Raw genomic sequence first — 16,172 nt, forward strand, 5'->3', positions numbered from 1 at the left:
AGAAGTCAATGCCTGGCTTCAAAGCTTCAAAGGACAGGCTGACTCTCTTGTGAGGGGCTAATGCAGCTGGCGACTTTCAGCTGAGGCCAGTTCTCATTTAACATTCCAAAAATCTTAGGGCCCTTAAGAATTATGCTAAATCTACTCTGCCTGTGCTCTGTAAGAACAAAAAAGCCTGGATGACAGCATGTCTGTTTGTAACATGGTTTATTGGATATTTTAAGCCCACTGTTGAGATCTATTGCTTAGAGAAAAGATTCTTTTCAAAACATTACCACTTATTGACAATATACCTGGTCACCCAAGAGCTCTGATGGAGATGTACAATGAGATGAACGTTGTTTTCATGCCTCCTAACACAACATCCATTGTGCAGCCCATGGATCAAGGAGTCATTTTGATTTTCAAGTCTTATTATTTAAGAAATAAATTTCATAAGGCTATAGCTGCCATAGACAGTGATTCCTCTGATGGATCTGGGCAAAGTAAATTGAAAACCTACCGTAAATGATTCACCTTTCTAGAGGCCATTAACAAGATTCATGATTCATGGGAAGAGGTCAAAATACCAACATTATCAGGAGTTTGGAAGAAATTGATTCCAACCCTCATGGATGCCTTTGAGCAGTTCAGGACTTCAGTGGAGGAAGTCCCTGCAGATGTGGTGGAAATAGCAAGAGAACTAGAATTAGAAGTGGAGCCTGAAGATGTGACTTGAATTGCTACTATATCTCATGATAAAACTTGAACAGATGAGTTGCTTCTTATTGATGAGAAAAGAAAGTGGTTTCTTGAGATGGAATCTACTCCTGGTGAAGATGCTGTGAAGATTGTAGAAATGATAACAAAGGATTTAGAATATTACATAAACTTAGCTCATAAAGCAGAGGCAGGTTTTGAGAGGATTGACTAATTTTGAAAGAAGTTCTACTGTTGGTTCAATGCTACCAAGCAGCATTGCATGCTACACAGAAATTGCTCATTAAAGAAAGAGCCAATCTATGTGGCAGACTTCATTGTTGTCTTATTTTAGGAAATAGCCACATCCACCCCCAAGCTTCAGCGACCACCACTCTGATCAGTCAGTGGCCATCAACATCGAGTCAAGATCCTTCACCAGCAAAACAATTACAACTCACTGAAGGTTCAGATGATGGTTAGTATTTTTTAGCAATAAAGTGTTTTTTAATTAAAGTATGTACATTGATTTTTTAGATATAATGCTATTGCACACTTATTAGACTGCAGTATGGTGTAAATATAACTTTTATATGTACTGGGAAACCAAAACATTTGTGTCTTGCTTTACTGCAGTGGTCTGGAACTGAACCCACAATATCTCTAACATATACCTGTACTGTTAGAATGTGAACAAACTTGGAAAGACCAGTTCCAGGGGACACTGTGGAGGAGGAAATGTGTTCCTGTATTTTCCTTTCAGTTTCAGAGAGATGCTTCTCTCCTCTTCCTCAAGGACTTAATCTGGACCCTATTCTAAGGGCAAACCCCAAGCCCTCTCTTAAATGTGCTGTCCTATCCCGTACTTCATCTTCTCATCATCCTGCCAAGACCAGGTTAGAAAAATGATAACTCTCATTATCCTAATATATTTTTTCTCCAAATCTGTCAACAGCATAAACTTTGGAATGCCCTCTTTATACCAGACATTGTGCTTTAAGACTCAGCTCTGGCCCTTAAGAAGCTTGAAGAGACAGGACATGCACATGCAAAGGTAATAGCTTTGGACCATGTCAAGTGAATCAAACAGATAACAAAGCTTAAAGGATTATGCAATTATTCAATAAATATATATTGAGTGCTTGTTATATGCTATGTTACATGCTAAACCAGTGAAAAAACAGATAAAACCCCTGGCTTCATGGATCGTAGATTCTAATGAGACAAGACAGTGTTAACAAATAAATATATAATACATCAACTTGTGACAAGTGCTCTGAGGGAAAATGAAGTAGAGTAAGGTGAATTTTTTTAGATAGAAGGTCAGAGAATGCCTCCCAGATAAGGTGCCATTTGAGTCAAAACTTGAAGAAAGAGGGAGAGCAAGACATCAGAATATCTGGAAGAATTTTCCAAGCAAGCTGAATAGCAAGTGCAAAGGCCCTGAGGCGGGAGTGTGCTTGGTGGGTTCTAAGAAGGACAAGTAGGCCAGTGTGGCTGGAGGGCAGTGAGTGAGAGGGGGTGGGCAAGATATAAGGTTAGAGAAGGGACAAGTGTAGATCACCAATGTTCTGGAGGCTGTGGGAAGAATTTTGGATTTTATTCTGAAGCCATTAGAGAGTTTTGAGAGTTTTGAGCAGAGCAGTGACGTGATCTGAGTTATACATTGAAAGGATCATTCTGTGTGAGGGTAGATTTAGGGGTGCAAGAGGAGAAGCCTGAGGCCAGTCAGGAGGCTACTATAATAATCCAGGGGTGAAATGATGATGGCTTGGACCGAAGTGATAGGACTGAGGTTGGTGATATGAGGTTTAATTCTGCATATATTTTGAAGGTAGACAAAATAGCTAAGGTATGGGGTTATAAACAGAGAAATTAGGAATGACACCAAAATTTTTTACCTGAAATGAAGGTTTTACATTCATAGGAGAGAGTGGCTGCTTCTGGCTCAGCTAATCAGAGTAGGATTAATGAAAGACCTAAGATTTGAGTTGCACTTGAAAAAACTAGTAGGGTTTTGTGGCTTGTGGAAATTCTCAGTGGCTTATTCTGAGACATTTTTTCTTCCTAGACCCCATCACACCACCCCAAACCCACTCCTTTGTTAAATTTTAGTACCTCTACTACAGGAGACAAGGGACTCACCCAGCCCAAGAGAGGCAGATCTTGATTCTTTAAGCCAATCATGGAAATTCCTTGCTCTTGCCAGTAACTGGTTTAGAAATGGGCTGGTTTAGGAATGGGCATGCCCTACAATTCTGGGCAATGGAATGTAAAAGGGAACTCTGAAGAAGGGACTTCTGGGAAACTTTCTGAGTCTGAGATGCCCTGGATTTGAGATGCTGTCGTGTAAGGACATGGTACTCAAGCTGCCATTGTCATCTTGCAAACATAAAGGGGGAAGATGAGGTCAACAGCCACATTTTGAGGGTGGCAGAGGAAAAAGTTTGGAAAAAGCATGGTTCTTTGAGGACATCGTTGAGTCACTGAGTTACCCAACCTTGGAATTGTGCCACTTCTGGACTTCTTATTATGTGAGATTAAAAAAACAAAAAACAAAAAATACCCTCCTTATCATCAAATGCTTTTAAAAAAATATTTATTTATTTTATTTATTTATTTTTTGGCTGCGTCGGGTCTTAGTTGCGGCACGTGGGATCTTCATTGAGGCATGCGGGATCTTTTATTTTCGTTGTGGCGCAGGCTTCTCTCTAGCTGTGGTGTGTGGGCTCCAGGGCGCATAGGCTGTGTAGTTTGCAGCATGCTAGCTCAGTAGTTGTGACGCATGGGCTTAGTTGCCCCACGGCATGTGGGATCTTAGTTCCCTGACCAGGGATTGAACCCACGTCCCCTGCAGTGGAAGGTGGATTCTTTACCACTGGACCACCGGGGAAGTCCCTCATCAAACGCTTTTGAGTTGGATAGTTTTTGCTTGAAGTGGAAAGTAAGTCATTTTAGATGAGGAATAAAGACCTTAGGTAGGAAGACATAGCAAAATCAAAGATACTTTGAGGCAAGATTTCCTTTGAGACAAGAGAAATCAATGCACATTTGGGAAAGAGTAGGTGGAGTAATTTGGCATTCATTCATAGGCTTGTTCAACAAATATTTGTGGAGCCCCTACTATGCGCCAGATGCTGTTCTAAGATGGGGGATGCTGCAGTGAACAGGATAGACAGGATCCCTCTTCTCATGGAGTTTATTACCTTGTGAAGGAAAGACAGGTGGTAACAAAGGAAACACAATAAGAATACTTTCAGGAAGCTGTAAGTATGATAAAGGAAATAAAATACACTGATGTGCTAGAAAGGGACTAGAGAGGCTTCCTGAGGTTGGGAATTGTACATTCAGGAGACTTAAAGAGGGAAAGGAGTCAGTCAGGTTGACAAAGTGAAATGAGGCTGGTGTGGCTGTAGCCTAGGGAGAGAAAGGAGAAGGAAGAGGCCAGAGACGGAAGCAAGGCCATGTCCTTTGGTTTTGGGGCCAAGGTAGGCATGCAGATTTTATTCTAAGTCACAAGGGAAGTAGCTGGAGGATGTTTAGCAGGGGCGTGATATGACCTTTTTATCTTCGTAGATCTTTCTGGTGACATCATGGATGGACCCAAGTGGAGGGATGTGGGAGACAGAGGGATATAAGTCTGGGAAAGCAGTCACTGCCAGGTGGCTTCCTTCCATTTCAACAACCCAACCCAACATTGTGGCTCAATGGAGAATTTCAGGCATGGGAGCAAGGGCATTGGGGGAAAAATTATGGCAGAGGCCCTTTCCTCTGCCGGGTCATACATTTATCCTTCCTCTTCCTTTTTCTAGAAAACAAGTCAGCCTTGCCACAGCACTAGCTACAGAGAACCATGTTGATTAGAAATAGAGCTGATTACCTAAGATGCTGGTCACATTATGTTACAGAAATACTAGGACAGTGCTGTCTAAAAGAAATAGCATGTGAGCCACATAGGTAGTTTAACATTTTCTCTTAGCCGTATTAAAAAAGTAAAAGAAAGTAAAGATAAGAAATTAATTTTAATAGTATATTTTATTTAAGCCAAATATCCAAACATTATCATTTCAATATATAATCAATATAAAAATTATTAGTGATCTATTTTTCTCTCTTTTTTTTTCTTCCCCCTAAGTCTGAAATTTGGTGTATATTTTACACTTACAGCACATCTCAATTTGGACTAGCAACATTTCGAGTGCTCAGTAACCACATGTGGCTAGTGGCTACTGTACTGAAAAGCACAGACATAGGAATATGGCCTGGGAAGGCCCCGTACAGGGAGGCCATGTCAGGATGGAACCCTGGACTTTGGCAATGGTTTCATGATTCTGCTGCTCTGCCCTGGATCCATTCTCTAAAAGAGATGTATTAGGTCAAAGGACATGAACATTTTTAGAACTCTTGATTATTTTCCTAATTGATTACATCTATTTATGATACTACCCACCATGAATACAGGTGCCAATATCATCAGCTCCTGATTTAGAAATTTGCATTTTAATTTGGGGGGTGGTTAAGTTTAATTTAGTGAAAGAAATACCACGCTTCTTTTAATCTGCTTCTCTTTGATAACTAGTAAAATTGAAATATTTTTACATATTTATTAATATTTGTTCTTTTGTGAATTGTTTTGTTACAAATCTTTGTTCTGTTACTAGCTAAAGTCTTAATGACATTTTTGAGTGGATCAGAATGCTTGCTCAAGTCAGCCTGACGATCATATTTTGTCTCCTTAGATTGGCCTCAGGGGCAGCCAGATTATCAGGCAATGCTTAGGAAGCATGAAATCAGACCAAGGACGGAGCTGATCTCAAGTGTTTCTCAGCTAAGTCAGATCACACCCCTCTATGGCTGGAAGTGTATGTGGGAGTCTGCTTAGTAAAGAGATTCCTTTCCCTTAGCTGTGTTTAGGGGGAACTGGTGTGCTTGCTTGGCTGACTAATTCCCTTGTATGTACTGGGTCTTTTTTCAACTTACGTGTAAGTTTCTGTGTTCTGCACTACTGTTGCATTCTTTCCGTGCTCCCCTGAAATTACTCCCGGAGCACCTGGGCTGGAATGCTGGCTCTTCTCAACCTTTCAGTCACAAATTTACAACCTCTAGATTTACCTCTGTATATAACCAGTCATGTTTGTGATGGGGGAAATCTTACCAATTTAATATTGAAATCAACTTTATTTCCAGTTTCTTGGATAACATCTTGTTGTGATCTTTAAGAAGTGACAACAGCTTCTACAAAATCACCATTGAATATGATGTCCAATATTAGGCACTCTTTCTTATGTGAAGAAGACTCATTCTATCTCTATTAAAATTTTTTTTTTTTTTTTGGCCGTACCACGCGGCATGGGGGATCTTCGTTCCCTGACCGGGAATCGAACCCGTGCCCTGTGTGGTGGAAGCGCACAGTCCTAGCCACTGGGCCACCAGGGAATTCCTCTATTAACATTTAAAAATGAATGAATATGGAAAATTAAATACCCTTTTGCATTTATAAAAATAATTTAAAATTTTCTAGTTTAATATCTTATGATATTCTTCAATTAAGGTATTTTTTATCATTGAGATTGACCCCTCCTTTTGTTAATGAATCATTTTGAAAAGCTAAAATATACACATGGCATAAAATTCAGAAGGTACAAAAAGCTATATAATGAAAGTAGTCTTCTTTCCTCCTCTGACTTCTACCCACTTAACTTCCCTCTTGAGGGCAACTGATGTTATCAGTTTCTTGTTTATCATTCCAGACATGGTTTTTGCATTTTCAAATATCCAACACACACACACACACACACACACACACACACACACACACACACACAAATAGTAATGCACCATTCTATATTATTCTATCCTGCATATTGCTTTTCTCACTTATCAATATTTATTTGATGTATTTTCATGTCAGTACAAACACAATTGTTTCCTTCTTCTTAATGGCTGCATATAATTCAATATGAATGTAATGTGATTTATTAATTGGTTTCCTAATGCTGGTCAAATGGCTAGTTTTCAGCCAATTTGCATTTACAAACAATGCTGTAACTAGTAGCATTGTGCATGTTATTTTGCTCACATGGAAGTGTGTCTATAGGATGAATGCCTAGAAGTAGAGTTGTTGGGTCAAGTGCATTTTTAGTTTTGACAGTTATGGCCAAATTGCCTTCCATAGATTTATACTGTTTATAATCAGCAACAAATGGGTGTGCTGGTTTCCCCTTGGCAATATTGGATATTATCAAGCTTTTTGATCTTTGTCAATAGGGAGATGAAAAATGACATCTCATTGTAGCTTTAAAGTGCATTTCTCTTTAAAAGTGAGGTTGAGTTTTTCATATGTTTAACAGTCACTTTTGTTTCATTTTGAAGCTGAAGTTTGTAGCATAGTATGATCTGGCCTTTGCATCTCAAATCCTGCCTTGCAGAAACCAGAACATGTCTTTTATATCTCCACAGCTTTTGCATCAGTTTAGGTTCATTTTGACTGCAAGTAACATAAAACCCTGACTCAACTGACTTTAACAATAGGGAAATCTTTTATCTTACATGACATCATGTCCTGGGATAGAGTGGCTTTAGGATTGGTTAGTTTAGCTACTCACCAAGGTCACCGAGGTCCCTGGTCTTTCTATCCTTCTGATTGCCGCCCTCTTCATGGTCACTACATGGCTGCATTACAGTCAGGCATCCCATAGAGACAATGCAGCAACCAGTAGAAGATGAGGGATGTTTCTTACCATGAGTCTCTTTTTAAGAACAAGGCAACTTTTCCTGAAGTCCCCTTTCAGAAGATATGCCCTTGAATCTCATTAGCCAGATCTGAGTTTTATGCCCATTCCTAAACCAATAACTGGCATGGAGAATGGGACCATCACAACTGGTTCATGTTAGTCAGGATTTTTCCCTGAATTATATGGAGTAGCAGGGGACAATCCCCTGCCCTCCAAAAGTAATTGGGGCACGACCAACAAGAAACATGTGGATCGGCTGTAGGGGGACAATCGACTGTGGCTGCCACAACTCTGCACATGTTATTCTCTTTGCCTGATACAGCACTCCTTTATTTACCCTCCCATCTAACTACTATTCATCTTTCCAGTATAGGCTCGGGTTTGGCTCCCAGGAAACTGACTGTTTCCTCTAGGAAACTGACTTTGTTTCCTCCATTCCCATGCAGCCTGTGCCACCCTCTTCACACTGCATTCTGAAGCTGGCTTCACCCCCCAGTCTCCCACCATATCCCAGATCCGTGAGGGCAGGGGCTGGGTCTGATTTGTTTCTATATCTCTGGCCCCTAGGGCATTGCACAGTACAGAACAGACACTTAACTCATGCTTGTTGAATGATGTGTCTGCTAGTATTTAGAGTTTCAAGTCTAGATTTACAACAGAAATCAACTTAGAGTTTTGTGTTTGTGGATGATTTGCTTGTTGAAATTTGGAATTAGGATTATCTTTTCCACATACAGCAAACTGGAGAGTTTACAGAACAAATTGTTTAACTTGTGGATTATTGGTTCCTTAAAAGTCCAGAAGTTCAACAAATATTTCCTGAACACATATTATGTGTTGGGCACTGTCCCAGTTGGCTCTTTATACAAGAGTAGTATGAGGGCATGTCTTTGAATGTGAGTTTATGCTTTAAGGCAGCATTTTTCAAACTGCAGGTCAAGGTCTGGGCAATGAAATCAATTTTGTGGGTTAAAACCATTATTAAAATGAAAAAAAGATTAGAATAAAATATATCTGAGTGCATCCTCTTGGTAAAACTTTTGGTTTATATTTATATTTATGTTTATGTTTATATTTATATGATGTCCTGGGTCAAGATAATAAAATGTGTTTTTTACTATGGGTGATGTCAAAAAAGTTTAAAACCAGAGAGACTGGTTCAAGATGGCGGAGTAGAAGGACGTGCGCTCACTCCCTCTTGCAAGAGCACCAGAATCACAACTAACTGCTGAATAATCATCGACAGTTCACTGGAACTCACCAAAAAAGATACCCCACATCCAAAGACAAAGGAGAAGCCACAATGAGATGGTAGGAGGGGCACAATCACAATAAAATCAAATCCCATAACTGCTGGGTGGGTGACTCACAAATTGGAGAACACATACCACAGAAGTCCACCCACTGGAGTGAAGGTTCTGAGCCACATGTCAGGCTTCCCAACCTGGGGGTCCGGCAATGGTAGGAGGAATTCCTAGAGAAACAGACTTTGAAGCCTAGCGGGATTTGATTGCAGGACTTCAACAGGGCTGGGGGAAACAGAGACTCCACTCTTGGAGGGCACATACAAAGTACTGTGCACATGAGGACCCAGGGGAAGGAGCAGTGATGCCATAGCAGACTGAACCAGACCTACCTGCTAGTGTTGGAGGGTCTTCTGCAGAGGTGGGGGGTGGCTGTGGCTCACCGTGGGGACAAGGACACTGGCAGCAGAAGTTCTGGGAAGTACTCCTTAGCGTAGGCGCTCCCAGAGTCTGCCGTTAGCCCCACCAAAGAGCCTGGTAGCCTCCAGTGTTGGGTCTCCTCAAGGCAAACAACCAACAGGGAGGGAACCCAGCCCCACCCATCAGCAGACAAGCAGATTAAAGATTTACTGAGCTCTGCCCACCAGAGAGCAACACCCAGCTCTACACACCACCAGTCCCTCCTATCAGGAAACTTGCACAAGCCTCTTAGATAGCCTTATCCACCAGAGGGCAGACAGCAGAAGCAAGAAGAACTACAGTCCTGCAGCCTGTGTAACAAAAACCACATTCACAGAAAGATAGACAAGACGAAAAGGCAGAGAGCTATGTCCCAGATGAAGGAACAAGATAAAACCCCAGAAAAACAACTAAATGCAGTGGAGATAGGCAATCTTCCAGAAAAAGAATTAAGAATAATGATAGTGAAGATGATCCAGGTCCTTGGAAAAAGAATGGAGGAAAAGATAGAGAAGATGCAAGAAATGTTTAACAAAGACAGTAGAAGGAATCAATAGCAGAATAACTGAGACAGAAGAACGGATAAGTGACCTGGAAGACAGAATGGTGGAATTCATGCCGTGGAACAGAATAAAGAAAAAAGAATGGAAAGAAATGAAGACAGCCTAAGAGACCACAGGGACAACATTAAAAACAACAACATTCGCATTATACGGGTCGCAGAAGGAGAAGAGAGAGAGAAAGGACCCAAGAAAATATTTGAAGAGATTATAGTCAAAAACTTCCCTAACATTGGAAAGGAAATAGACACCCAAGTCCAAGAAGCACAGAGAGTCCCAGGCAGGATAAACCCAAGGAGAAACACACCAAGACACATAGTAATCAAATTGACAAAAATTAAAGGCAAAGAAAAATTATTGAAAGCAGCAAGGGGAAAAATGACAAAAAACATACAAGGGAACTCCCAAAAAGTTAACAGCTGATTTCTCAGCAGAAACTCTACAAGCCAGAGGGAGCGACATGATATATTTAAAGTGATGAAAGGGAAGAACCTACAACCAAGATTACTCCACCCGGCAAGGATCTCATTCAGATTCAACAGAGAAATCAAAAGCTTTACGGACAAGCAAAAGCTAAGAGAATTCAGCACCACCAAACCAGCTCTACAACAAATGCTAAAGGAACTTCTCTAAGTGGGAAACACAAGAGAAGAAAAGGACCTACAAAACCAAACCCAAAACAATTAAGAAAATGGTCATAGGAACATACATATCGATAATTACCTTAAACGTGAATGGATTAAATGCTCCAACCAAAAGACACAGCCTTGCTTAATGGATACAAAAACAAGACTCATATATATGCTGTGTACAAGAGACCCACTTCAAACCTAGGGACACATTCAGACTGAAAGTGAGGGGATGGAAAAAGATATTCCATGCAAATGGAAATCAAAAGAAATCTAGAGTAGCAATACTCATATCAGATAAAATAGACTTTAAATAAAGAATGTTATAAGAGACAAGGAAGGACACTACATAACGATCAAGGGAATCAATCCAAGAAGAAGATATAGCAATTATAAATATATATGCACCCAACATAGGAGCACCTCAATACATAAGGCAACTGCTAACAGCTATAAAAGAAGAAATTGACAGCAACACAATAATAGTGGGGGACTTTAACACCTCACTTACACCAATGGACAGATCATCCAGACAGAAAATTAATGAGGAAACACAAGCTTTAAATGACACAATAGACCAGATACATTTAATTGATATTTATAGGACATTTCATCCAAAAACAACAGATTACACTTTCTTCTCAAGTGCACATGGAACATTCTCCAGGATAGATCACATCTTGGGTCACAAATCAAGCCTCAGTAAATTTAAGAAAGTTGAAATCATATCAAGCATCTTTTCTGACCACAACGCTATGAAATTAGAAATGAATTACAGGGAAAAAAACGTAAAAAACACAAACACATGGAGGCTAAAGAATACGTTACCAAGAGATGAAGAATTCAAAGAGGAAATCAAAAAATACCTAGAGACAAATGACAAGGAAAACACGACGATCCAAAACCTATGGGATGCAGCAAAAGCAGTTCTAAGAGGGAAGTTTAGAGCAATACAAGCCTACTTCAAGAAACAAGAAAAATCTCAAGTAAACAATCTAACGGAACTAGAGAAAGAAGAACAAACAAAACTCAAAGTTAGTAGATGGAAAGAAATCATAAAGATCAGAGCAGAAATAAATGAAATAGAAACAAAGAAAACAATAACAAATATCAATAAAACTAAAAGCTGGTTCTTTGAGAAGATAAACAAAATTGATAAACCATTAGCCAGACTCATCAAGAAAAAGAGAGAGAGGACTCAAGTCAATAAAATTAGAAATGAAAAAGAAGTTACGACAGACACTGCAGAAATACAAAGCATCCTAAGAGACTACTACAAGCAAATCTATGCCAATAAAATGGACAACCTGGAAGAAATGGACAAATTCTTAGAAAGGGATAACCCTCCAAGACTGAACCAGGAAGAAATAGAAAATATGAACAGACCAATCACAAGTAATGAAATTGAAACTGTGATTAAAAATCTTCCAACAAACAAAAGTCTAGGACCAGATGGCTTCACAGGTGAATTCTATCAAACATTTAGAGAAGAGCTAACACCCATCCTTCTCAAACTCTTCCAAAAAATTGCAGGGGAAGGAACACTCCCAAACTCATTCTCTGAGGCTGCCATCACCCTGATACCAAAACCAGACAAAGATACTACAAAAAAAGAAAATTACAGGGCTTCCCTGGTGGCGCAGAGGTTGAGAGTCCCCCTGCTGATGCGGGGGACACGGGTTCGTGCCCCGGTTCGGGAGGATCCCACATGCCGCGGAGTGGCTGGGCCCGTGAGCCATGGCCGCTGGGCCTGCGCGTCCGGAGCCTGTGTTCCGCAACGGGAGAGGCCACAGCAGTGAGAGGCCTGTGTACCGCAAAAAAAAAAAAAAGAAAAGAAAATTACAGACCAATATCACTGATGAATATAGATGCCAAAATTCTCAACAAAATACTAGCAAACAGAATCCAACAACACATTAAAGGATCATACACCATGATCAAGTGAGATTTATCCCAGGGATACAAGGATTCTTCAATATATGCAAATCAATCAACGTGATACACCATATTAACAAACTGAAGAATAAAAACCATATGATCATCTCAATAGATGCAGAAAAACCTTTTGACAAAATTCAATACCCATTTATGATAAAAACTCTCCAGAAAGTGGGCATAGAGGGAACCTACCCCAACATAATAAAGGCCATATATGACAAACCCACAGCAAACATCATTCTCGATGGTGAAAAACTGAAAGCATTTCCTGTAAGATCAGGAACAAGACGAGGATGTCTACTCTCACCACTCTTATTCAACAGAGTTTTGGAAGTCCTAGCCACGGCAATCAGAGAAGAAAAAGAAATAAAAGGAATCCAAATCAGAAAAGAAGAAGTAAAACTGTCACTGTTTGCAGATGACATGATACTATACATAGAGAATCCTAAAGATGCTGCCAGAAAACTACTAGAGCTCATCAATGAATTTGGTAAATTTGCAGGATACAAAATTAATGCACAGAAATCTCTCGCATTCGTATACACTAATGATGAAAAATCTGAAAGAGAAATTAAGGAATCACTCCCTTTTACCATTGCCACATAAAGAATAAAAACCTAGGAATAAACCTACCTAGGAAGACAAAAGACCTGTATGCAGAAAACTATGACACTGATGAAAGAAATTAAAGATGATACAAATAGCTGGAGAGATATACCATGTTCTTGGACTGGAAGAATCAATATTGTGAAAATGATTATACTACCCAAAGCAATCTACAGATTCAATGCAATCCGTATCAAATTACCAATGGAATTTTTTACAGAACTAGAACAAAAAATCTTAAAATTTGTATGGAGACAAAAGAGACCCCAAATAGCCAAAGCAGTCTTGAGGGAAAAAAATGGAGCTGGAAGAATCAGGCTCCCTTACTTCAGACTATACTACAAAGCTAGAGTAATGAAGACAGTATGGTACTGGCACAAAAACAGAAATATAGATCAATGGAACAGGATAGAAAGCCCAGAGATAAACCCACGCACATATGGTCAACTAATCTACGACAATGGAGGCAAGGATATACGATGGAGAAAAGACAGCCTCTTCAATAAGTGGGGCTGGGAAAACTGGACAGCTACATGTAAAAGAATGAAATGAGAACACTCCCTAACACCATATACAAAAATAAACTCCAAATGTATTAAAGACCTAAATGTAAGACTGGACTCTATAAAACTCCTAGAGGAAAACATAGGAAAAATACTCTTTGACCTAAATCACAGCAAAATATTTTTTGACCCACCTCCTAGAGTAATGGAAATAAAAACAAAAATAAACAAATGGGACCTAATGAAACTCAAAAGCTTTTGCACAGCAAAGGAAACTATAAACAAGACGAAAAGACAACCCTCAGAATGGGAGAAAATATCTGCAAACGAAGCAACGGACAAAGGATTAATCTCCAAAATATATAAACAGCTTATGCAGCTCAATATTAAAAAAACAAAAACCCAATCCAAAACTGGGCAGAAGACCTAAATAGATATCTCTCCAAAGAAGACATACAGATGGCCAAGAAGCATATGAAAAGCTGCTCAACATCACTAATTATTAGAGAAATGCAAATCAAAACTACAATGAGGTATCACCTCACACCAGTTAGAATGGGCATCATCAGAAAATCTAGAAACAACAAATGCTGGAGAGGGTGTGGAGAAAAGGGAACCCTCTTGCACTGTTGGTGGGAATGTAAATTGATACAGCCACTATGGAGAACAGTATGGAGGTTCCTTAAAAAAGTAAAAATTGAATTACAATATGACCCAGCAATCCCACTACTGGGCATATACCCTGAGAAAACCAAAATTCAAAAAGACACATGCACCCCAATGTTCACTGCAGCACTATTTACAGTAGCCAGGTCATGGAAGCAACCTAAATGCCCACCGACAGACGAATGGATAAGGAAGATGTGGTACATATATACAATGGAATATTACTCAGCCATAAAAAGGAATGAAACTGAGTCATTTGTAGAGACGTGGATGGATGTAGAGACTGTCATACAGAGTGAAGTAAGTCAGAAAGAGAGAAACAAATATCGTATATTAACGTGTATATGTGGAACCTAGAAAAATGGTACAGATGGACCAGTTTGCAGCGCAGAAATTGAGACACAGATGTAGAGAACAAACATATGGACACCAAAGGGGGGAAAGTGGGGGTGGGGGTAGTGGTGTGATGAATTGGGAGATTGGGATTGACATGTATACACTGCTGTGTATATAATGGATGACTAATAAGAACCTGCTGTATAAAAAAATAAAAAAAGTCTATGTGTTTGGAAAAAAAAAAAGTTTAAAGCCATTGCCCTAAGGGTAATATATTTTCTTTCCTCTTTCTCTTTGAAGCGTGTGTTCTTGTACTTCTAAAGTCTGGGCTCCCAGAAACAGGGAGAGACAGGGCTTTGAGATTCTATCTCCCACACCACACTCCCGCCCCTAGCCAGGCCCCCAGCCTTAGATTTCATCAGCCTGGCACAGATTTTAGAGTCAAAGGCAGAAGTTCAGTCCTAGGCTCCAGCATTTAGGATCTCAGCAGCCTTAGGCAAGTCACTGGACCTTCAGAACATCTATTTCTCTTTCATGCAGATAACGATACCTGTCCCACAAGGCAATTAAGGAGGTCGATATGTGAAAATATGGTGTGGTTTAGTAAAGTCCTTCCTGTTCCTCAGTGGAGAAAAGCAAACTCAGCTCCTGGCTGAAAAAGTTCTGTCTCCTGAGGAGGAAAGACCTCAAGGAATAGCCCTGCAGAGAAAGTTAAGAGGGGGCTCTAAACACCCAGGGGCTGCAGATGTTTGAATCAAAAAAGGGGAGAGGGCTTCCCTGGTGGCGCAGTGGTTGGGAGTCTGCCTGCTGATGCAGGGGACGCAGGTTCGTGCCCCGGTCCGGGAGGATCCCACATGCCGCGGAGCGGCTGGGCCCGTGAGCCATGGCTGCTGGGCCTGTGCGTCCGGAGCCCGTGCTCTGCAACGGGAGAGGCCGCAGCAGTGAGAGGCCCGCGTACCGCAAAAAAAAAAAGGGGGGTGGGGAGAAATCAATGGGAAAAGCTCAGGGCTCTCCCATTTCTCCAATGAGCAGTTATTTTTTATTTCTCCAGGGAGCAGGAGGTCAGGGGGTGTCTGGAGGTGCTGACAGTGCACAGTGCTGCCTCTGGAGGGGAGAGATGCTGACAGTGTTCCTTTTGCATAAACTTCGGAAGAAGAACTAGACGTTGGACTCTGTCCTCCCTTTACCCCTTGCAGGAGGTGTGGAGGGGTCGTGCAGCCTGGAGGTCACTCAGAGTGGACATTGTGGTTGAGGGCTGAGGTGGGAGGAGTGGGATGGGGTCAGGGGTGGGGACTCAAAGGAGAAGCTAATCTGAGTGCTTGTTACGTCTTGAGGCTCATTCCTCACACTCTGAAGTTCTCTCTTCTGTGACTGTCTCTGAGCAACAGTCACAGTGGACAAGTTGGGCACAGGCTGTCCTGCCTGTTCCTTTTCTCCCTGGAAAACTCTGCAGCCTTCACATCCTGGGTCCTTCTGTCATCAGATGTATTAACAGGAAGACAGGAATGCGCTTCTTTAAATAAGAAGTTATTTTTACTTATTTGTTGTTACCCCTGTATTGTTGAGACAGAGAAAGAGGGAATTCTAAGAGTTTTAGGTGAAGACCTGGGATCTCCAAAAACCTGGTGCTTCTTTGTTGGTTTCTTTGTTTCTTTCCAGAGATTCTGTCCTTAAGAAGTCCCATCCAGGATCTTGACACCTCAGTTCTCTATTCTCTGATACATTTCAAACCAGCCTTGGCCCTGGGGGTGCCAGTGTTCCCCAGAATGCCCAGTGGACGGCGTAGGGAAGCATGGGCAAGGGCAGTCATCCCCACTGC

The 16,172-nt window shown here is 40.8% G+C and overlaps 2 long non-coding RNA genes across 2 annotated transcripts in view; one reads left to right on the forward strand and one right to left on the reverse strand.

Annotated features, from left to right (window-relative positions):
- The window catches only part of LOC113622872 (uncharacterized), a 38,680-nt gene extending 29,389 nt beyond the window's left edge, over positions 1-9,291 (reverse strand). Inside the window, exon 1 of the long non-coding RNA XR_003433704.1 lies at positions 9,049-9,291. This is a non-coding gene — a long non-coding RNA (uncharacterized LOC113622872). The remainder of the gene's footprint in view (positions 1-9,048) is intronic.
- The window catches only part of LOC113622873 (uncharacterized), a 38,610-nt gene continuing 23,931 nt past the window's right edge, over positions 1,494-16,172 (forward strand). Inside the window, exon 1 of the long non-coding RNA XR_003433705.1 lies at positions 1,494-1,732. This is a non-coding gene — a long non-coding RNA (uncharacterized LOC113622873). The remainder of the gene's footprint in view (positions 1,733-16,172) is intronic.

Source organism: Aethalodelphis obliquidens, unplaced genomic scaffold (assembly GCF_003676395.1).
Source record: "Aethalodelphis obliquidens isolate GAN/ISIS:26980383/991018 unplaced genomic scaffold, ASM367639v1 scaffold10, whole genome shotgun sequence".
Taxonomy (NCBI): domain Eukaryota; kingdom Metazoa; phylum Chordata; class Mammalia; order Artiodactyla; family Delphinidae; genus Aethalodelphis; species Aethalodelphis obliquidens.